The following is a 9,662-nucleotide window of genomic DNA, read 5'->3' as shown; positions in this document are numbered from 1 at the left end:
TTTGAGCTCCGCCTACTCGTATCACATGATCATCCTCAAAGGTCCTCCAGCCACAATCTGATTGAGCTCCGCCCCCACACGTAATGGTCACATGAATATGACATCATTACAGGTCCTACACCGCCCCCATCTAGCAGATACAGATAAGGTCCTGGTCGGACAGTCAGTACTAAGGTGATGTGACCCCTGTATGATATATATAATAAGTGAGGATGTGTATGTGATATATGATGTGATCCCTGTATGATATATATAAGTGAGGATGTGTATGTGATATATGATGTGACCCCTGTATAATATATATATATATGTGAGGATGTGTATGTGATATATGATGTGATCCCTGTATAATATATATAATAAGTGAGGATGTGTATGTGATATATGATGTGATCCCTGTATGATATATATATATATATATATATATATATATATGTGAGGATGTGTATGTGATATATGATGTGATCCCTGTATAATATATATAATAAGTGAGGATGTGTATGTGATATATGATGTGATCCCTGTATGATATATATAATAAGTGAGGATGTGTATGTGATATATGATGTGACCCCTGTATGATATATATATATATATATATATATATATATATGTGAGGATGTGTATGTGATATATGATGTGATCCCTGTATAATATATATAATAAGTGAGGATGTGTATGTGATATATGATGTGATCCCTGTATGATATATATAATAAGTGAGGATGTGTATGTGATATATGATGTGATCCCTGTATGATATATATATATATATATATATATATATATATATGTGAGGATGTGTATGTGATATATGATGTGATCCCTGTATAATATATATAATAAGTGAGGATGTGTATGTGATATATGATGTGATCCCTGTATAATATATATATATAATAAGTGAGGATGTGTATGTGATATATGATGTGATCCCTGTATAATATATATAATAAGTGAGGATGTGTATGTGATATATGATGTGACCCCTGTATAATATATATATAATAAGTGAGGATGTGTATGTGATATATGATGTGACCCCTGTATGATATATAATAAGTGAGGATGTGTATGTGATATATGATGTGACCCCTGTATGATATATATAATAAGTGAGGATGTGCATGTGATATGTGATGTGATCCCTGTATGATATATATAATAAGTGAGGATGTGTATGTGATATATGATGTGACCCCTGTATAATATATATATAATAAGTGAGGATGTGTATGTGATATATAATGTGATCCCTGTATGATATATATATATGTGAGGATGTGTATGTGATATATGATGTGACCCCTGTATAATATATATAATAAGTGAGGATGTGTATGTGATATATGATGTGACCCCTGTATGATATATATATAATAAGTGAGGATGTGTATGTGATATATGATGTGATCCCTGTATAATACATATATAATAAGTGAGGATGTGTATGTGATATATGATGTGACCCCTGTATAATATATATAATAAGTGAGGATGTGTATGTGATATATGATGTGACCCCTGTATAATATATATAATAAGTGAGGATGTGTATGTGATATATGATGTGATCCCTGTATGATATATATAAGTGAGGATGTGTATGTGATATATGATGTGATCCCTGTATAATATATATAATAAGTGAGGATGTGTATGTGATATATGATGTGATCCCTGTATGATATATATAAGTGAGGATGTGTATGTGATATATGATGTGATCCCTGTATGATATATATAAGTGAGGATGTGTATGTGATATATGATGTGATCCCTGTATAATATATATAATAAGTGAGGATGTGTATGTGATATATGATGTGATCCCTGTATGATATATATATAATAAGTGAGGATGTGTATGTGATATATGATGTGATCTCAGTATAATATATAATAAGTGAGGATGTGTATGTGACATATGATGTGACCCCTGTATGATATATATAATAAGTGAGGATGTGTATGTGATATATGATGTGATCCCTGTATGATATATATAATAAGTGAGGATGTGTATGTGATATATGATGTGATCCCTGTATGATATATATATATAATAAGTGAGGATGTGTATGTGATATATGATTTGATCCCTGTATGATATATATAATAAGTGAGGATGTGTATGTGATATATGATGTGATCCCTGTATGATATATATAATAAGTAAGGATGTGTATGTGATATATGATGTGATCCCTGTATAATATATAATAAGTGAGGATGTGTATGTGATATATGATGTGATCCCTGTATAATATATAATAAGTGAGGATGTGTATGTGATATATGATGTGATCCCTGTATAATATATATAATAAGTGAGGATGTGTATGTGACATATGATGTGATCCCTGTATGATATATATATATAATAAGTGAGGATGTGTATGTGATATATGATGTGATCCCTGTATAATATATATAATAAGTGAGGATGTGTATGTGATATATGATGTGATCCCTGTATAATATATATATATATAATAAGTGAGGATGTGTATGTGATATATGATGTGATCCCTGTATAATATATATAATAAGTGAGGATGTGTATGTGATATATAATGTGACCCCTGTATGATATATATATAATAAGTGAGGATGTGTATGTGATATATGATGTGATCCCTGTATGATATATATATAATAAGTGAGGATGTGTATGTGATATATGATGTGACCCCTGTATGATATATATATAAGTGAGGATGTGTATGTGATATATGATGTGATCCCTGTATAATATATATATATATATATAATAAGTGAGGATGTGTATGTGATATATGATGTGATCCCTGTATAATATATATAATAAGTGAGGATGTGTATGTGATATATAATGTGACCCCTGTATGATATATATATAATAAGTGAGGATGTGTATGTGATATATGATGTGATCCCTGTATGATATATATATAATAAGTGAGGATGTGTATGTGATATATGATGTGATCCCTGTATGATATATATATATAATAAGTGAGGATGTGTATGTGATATATAATGTGACCCCTGTATGATATATATATAATAAGTGAGGATGTGTATGTGATATATGATGTGATCCCTGTATGATATATATATAATAAGTGAGGATGTGTATGTGATATATGATGTGATCCCTGTATGATATATATAATAAGTGAGGATGTGTATGTGATATATGATGTGATCCCTGTATGATATATATAATAAGTGAGGATGTGTATGTGATATATGATGTGATCCCTGTATAATATATATAATAAGTGAGGATGTGTATGTGACATATGATGTGATCCCTGTAAGATATATAATAAGTGAGGATGTGTATGTGACATATGATGTGATCACTGTATGATATATATAATAAGTGAGGATGTGTATGTGATATATGATGTGATCCCTGTATGATATATATAATAAGTGAGGATGTGTATGTGATATATGATGTGATCCCTGTGTGATATATATAATAAGTGAGGATGTGTATGTGACATATGATGTGATCCCTGTATGATATATATAATAAGTGAGGATGTGTATGTGATATATGATGTGACCCCTGTATGATATATATAAGTGAGGATGTGTATGTGATATATGATGTGACCCCTGTATATATATATAATAAGTGAGGATGTGTATGTGATATATGATGTGATCCCTGTATAATATATATAATAAGTGAGGATGTGTATGTGATATATGATGTGACCCCTGTATGATATATATATAATAAGTGAGGATGTGTATGTGATATATGATGTGACCCCTGTATGATATATATAATAAGTGAGGATGTGTATGTGACATATGATGTGACCCCTGTATGATATTTATATAATAAGTGAGGATGTGTATGTGATATATGATGTGACCCCTGTATGATATATATAATAAGTGAGGATGTGTATGTGATATATGATGTGACCCCTGTATAATATATATATAATAAGTGAGGATGTGTATGTGATATATGATGTGATCCCTGTATAATATATATAATAAGTGAGGATGTGTATGTGATATATGATGTGACCCCTGTATAATATATATATAATAAGTGAGGATGTGTATGTGATATATGATGTGATCCCTGTATAATATATATAATAAGCGAGGATGTGTATGTGATATATGATGTGATCCCTGTATGATATATATATAATAAGTGAGGATGTGTATGTGATATATGATGTGACCCCTGTATGATATATATAATAAGTGAGGATGTGTATGTGATATATGATGTGACCCCTGTATAATATATATATAATAAGTGAGGATGTGTATGTGATATATGATGTGATCCCTGTATAATATATATAATAAGTGAGGATGTGTATGTGATATATGATGTGATCCCTGTATGATATATATAATAAGTGAGGATGTGTATGTGATATATGATGTGATCCCTGTATGATATATATATATAAGTGAGGATGTGTATGTGATATATGATGTGACCCCTGTATGACATATATAATAAGTGAGGATGTGTATGTGATATATGATGTGATCCCTGTATGATATATATATAATAAGTGAGGATGTGTATGTGATATATGATGTGATCCCTGTATGATATATATAATAAGTGAGGATGTGTATGTGATATATGATGTGATCCCTGTATAATATATATAATAAGTGAGGATGTGTATGTGATATATGATGTGACCCCTGTATGATATATATATAATAAGTGAGGATGTGTATGTGATATATGATGTGATCCCTGTATAATATATATAATAAGTGAGGATGTGTATGTGATATATGATGTGATCCCTGTATGATATATATAATAAGTGAGGATGTGTATGTGATATATGATGTGATCCCTGTATGATATATATATATATATATATATATATATATATATGTGAGGATGTGTATGTGATATATGATGTGATCCCTGTATAATATATATAATAAGTGAGGATGTGTATGTGATATATGATGTGATCCCTGTATAATATATATATAATAAGTGAGGATGTGTATGTGATATATGATGTGATCCCTGTATGATATATATAAGTGAGGATGTGTATGTGATATATGATGTGATCCCTGTATAATATATATAATAAGTGAGGATGTGTATGTGATATATGATGTGACCCCTGTATAATATATATATAATAAGTGAGGATGTGTATGTGATATATGATGTGACCCCTGTATGATATATAATAAGTGAGGATGTGTATGTGATATATGATGTGACCCCTGTATGATATATATAATAAGTGAGGATGTGCATGTGATATGTGATGTGATCCCTGTATGATATATATAATAAGTGAGGATGTGTATGTGATATATGATGTGACCCCTGTATAATATATATATAATAAGTGAGGATGTGTATGTGATATATAATGTGATCCCTGTATGATATATATATATATGTGAGGATGTGTATGTGATATATGATGTGACCCCTGTATAATATATATAATAAGTGAGGATGTGTATGTGATATATGATGTGACCCCTGTATGATATATATAATAAGTGAGGATGTGTATGTGATATATGATGTGATCCCTGTATAATACATATATAATAAGTGAGGATGTGTATGTGATATATGATGTGACCCCTGTATAATATATATAATAAGTGAGGATGTGTATGTGATATATGATGTGACCCCTGTATAATATATATAATAAGTGAGGATGTGTATGTGATATATGATGTGATCCCTGTATGATATATATAAGTGAGGATGTGTATGTGATATATGATGTGATCCCTGTATAATATATATAATAAGTGAGGATGTGTATGTGATATATGATGTGATCCCTGTATGATATATATAAGTGAGGATGTGTATGTGATATATGATGTGATCCCTGTATGATATATATAAGTGAGGATGTGTATGTGATATATGATGTGATCCCTGTATAATATATATAATAAGTGAGGATGTGTATGTGATATATGATGTGATCCCTGTATAATATATAATAAGTGAGGATGTGTATGTGATATATGATGTGATCCCTGTATAATATATATAATAAGTGAGGATGTGTATGTGACATATGATGTGATCCCTGTATAATATATATATAATAAGTGAGGATGTGTATGTGATATATGATGTGATCCCTGTATAATATATATAATAAGTGAGGATGTGTATGTGATATATGATGTGATCCCTGTATAATATATATATATATAATAAGTGAGGATGTGTATGTGATATATGATGTGATCCCTGTATAATATATATAATAAGTGAGGATGTGTATGTGACATATGATGTGATCCCTGTATGATATATATATATAATAAGTGAGGATGTGTATGTGATATATAATGTGACCCCTGTATGATATATATATAATAAGTGAGGATGTGTATGTGATATATGATGTGATCCCTGTATGATATATATATAATAAGTGAGGATGTGTATGTGATATATGATGTGATCCCTGTATGATATATATAATAAGTGAGGATGTGTATGTGATATATGATGTGATCCCTGTATGATATATATAATAAGTGAGGATGTGTATGTGATATATGATGTGATCCCTGTATAATATATATAATAAGTGAGGATGTGTATGTGACATATTATGTGATCCCTGTAAGATATATAATAAGTGAGGATGTGTATGTGACATATGATGTGATCACTGTATGATATATATAATAAGTGAGGATGTGTATGTGATATATGATGTGATCCCTGTATGATATATATAATAAGTGAGGATGTGTATGTGATATATGATGTGATCCCTGTGTGATATATATAATAAGTGAGGATGTGTATGTGACATATGATGTGATCCCTGTATGATATATATAATAAGTGAGGATGTGTATGTGATATATGATGTGACCCCTGTATGATATATATAAGTGAGGATGTGTATGTGATATATGATGTGACCCCTGTATATATATATAATAAGTGAGGATGTGTATGTGATATATGATGTGATCCCTGTATAATATATATAAGAAGTGAGGATGTGTATGTGATACATGATGTGATCCCTGTATGATATATATAATAAGTGAGGATGTGTATGTGACATATGATGTGACCCCTGTATGATATATATATATAATAAGTGAGGATGTGTATGTGATATATGATGTGACCCCTGTATGATATATATCATAAGTGAGGATGTGTATGTGATATATGATGTGACCCCTGTATAATATATATATAATAAGTGAGGATGTGTATGTGATATATGATGTGATCCCTGTATAATATATATAATAAGCGAGGATGTGTATGTGATATATGATGTGATCCCTGTATGATATATATATAAGTGAGGATGTGTATGTGATATATGATGTGACCCCTGTATGATATATATAATAAGTGAGGATGTGTATGTGATATATGATGTGACCCCTGTATAATATATATATAATAAGTGAGGATGTGTATGTTATATATGATGTGATCCCTGTATAATATATATAATAAGTGAGGATGTGTATGTGATATATGATGTGATCCCTGTATGATATATATAATAAGTGAGGATGTGTATGTGATATATGATGTGATCCCTGTATGATATATATATATAAGTGAGGATGTGTATGTGATATATGATGTGACCCCTGTATGACATATATAAAAAGTGAGGATGTGTATGTGATATATGATGTGATCCCTGTATGATATATATATAATAAGTGAGGATGTGTATGTGATATATGATGTGATCCCTGTATGATATATATAATAAGTGAGGATGTGTATGTGATATATGATGTGATCCCTGTATAATATATATAATAAGTGAGGATGTGTATGTGATATATGATGTGATCCCTGTATGATATATATATATATATATAATAAGTGAGGATGTGTATGTGATATATGATGTGATCCCTGTATGATATATATATATAATAAGTGAGGATGTGTATGTGATATATGATGTGACTCCTGTATGATATATATATAATAAGTGAGGATGTGTATGTGATATATGATGTGACCCCTGTATGATATATAATAAGTGAGGATGTGTATGTGATATATGATGTGATCCCTGTATGATATATATAATAAGTGAGGATGTGTATGTGATATATGATGTGACCCCTGTATAATATATATAATAAGTGAGGATGTGTATGTGATATATGATGTGATCCCTGTATGATATATATAATAAGTGAGGATGTGTATGTGATATATGATGTGATCCCTGTATAATATATATATATAATAAGTGAGGATGTGTATGTGATATATGATGTGATCCCTGTATGATATATATATAATAAGTGAGGATGTGTATGTGATATATGATGTGACCCCTGTATGATATATATAATAAGTGAGGATGTGTATGTGATATATGATGTGATCCCTGTATGATATATATAATAAGTGAGGATGTGTATGTGATATATGATGTGATCCCTGTATGATATATATATAATAAGTGAGGATGTGTATGTGATATATGATGTGATCCCTGTATAATATATATATAAGTGAGGATGTGTATGTGATATATGATGTGATCCCTGTATGATATATATAATAAGTGAGGATGTGTATGTGATATATGATGTGATCCCTGTATGATATAGTTACATAGTACATAGTTACATAGTTAGTATGGTTGAAAAAAGACAAACGTCCATCAAGTCCAACCAGGGGATTGAAGGGAAGGATGTAAGGGGATAAGGGAAAGGGATGTAGTTTTATAATTCTGCATAAGCATTAATGTTATTTTGTTCCAGGAATGTATCTAACCCTGCTTTAAAGCTGTTAATTGTTCCTGCTGTGACCAGTTCCTGAGGTAGACCGTTCCATAAATTCACAGTCCTCACGGTAAAGAAGGCGTGCCGCCCCTTTAGACTAAACCTTTTCTTCTCCAGACGGAGGGAGTGCCCCCTCGTCCTTTGGGGGGGTTTAACCTGGAACAGTTTTTCTCCATATTTTTTGTATGGGCCATTTATATACTTATATACGTTTATCATATCCCCCCTTAAACGTCTCTTCTCAAGACTAAACAATTGTAACTCCTTTAATCGCTCCTCATAGCTAAGATGTTCCAGGCCCCATATTAGTTTAGTCGCGCGTCTCTGCACCCTTTCCAACTCCGCAGTGTCCCTTTTATGAACAGGCGACCAAAACTGAACAGCATATTCCAGGTGAGGCCGTACCAATGCTTTATAAAGGGGGAGTATTATGTCCCTGCCCCTCGAGTCCATGCCTCTTTTTATACATGACAATATCCTGCCGGCCTTGGAAGCAGCAGCCTGACATTGTGCTATTCTGTAGTCTGATCTACAAGTCACCCAGATCCTTCTCTACCAGTGACTCTGACAGTTTAATCCCCCCTAAGACATACGATGCTGCAGGATATTAGTATACACAGCCCCCCTCTATATACACAGCCCCCCTCTATATACACAGCCCCCCCTCTATATACACAGCCCCCCTAAGACATACGATGCTGCAGGTTATTAGTACCCAGATGCATAACTTTACATTTATCCACATTGAACCTCATTTGCCAAGTGGATGCCCAGACACTTAGTCTATCCAAGTCATCTTGTAACTTATGCACATCCTCTATAGACTGTACCCCCCCTCTATATACACAGCCCCCCCTCTATAT

General features: G+C 31.6%; 2 protein-coding genes across 2 annotated transcripts in view; both read left to right on the top strand.

Moving 5' to 3' along the window:
* The window catches only part of LOC130282733 (oocyte zinc finger protein XlCOF22-like), a 178,002-nt gene that overhangs the window by 58,617 nt on the left and 109,723 nt on the right, over positions 1–9,662 (top strand). The window lies entirely within an intron of this gene.
* LOC130299812 (uncharacterized) overlaps positions 36–9,662 on the top strand; it is a 76,017-nt gene continuing 66,390 nt past the window's right edge. The window contains exon 1 of the mRNA XM_056551493.1: positions 36–174. The gene's annotated coding sequence lies outside the window, so the exon portion shown is untranslated. The remainder of the gene's footprint in view (positions 175–9,662) is intronic.

This window comes from Hyla sarda, chromosome 1, assembly GCF_029499605.1.
Source record: "Hyla sarda isolate aHylSar1 chromosome 1, aHylSar1.hap1, whole genome shotgun sequence".
NCBI classification, from domain to species: Eukaryota; Metazoa; Chordata; class Amphibia; order Anura; family Hylidae; genus Hyla; species Hyla sarda.
Note: the sequence above shows the minus strand (reverse complement) of the source record. Positions and strands in the feature narration are given on the sequence as shown.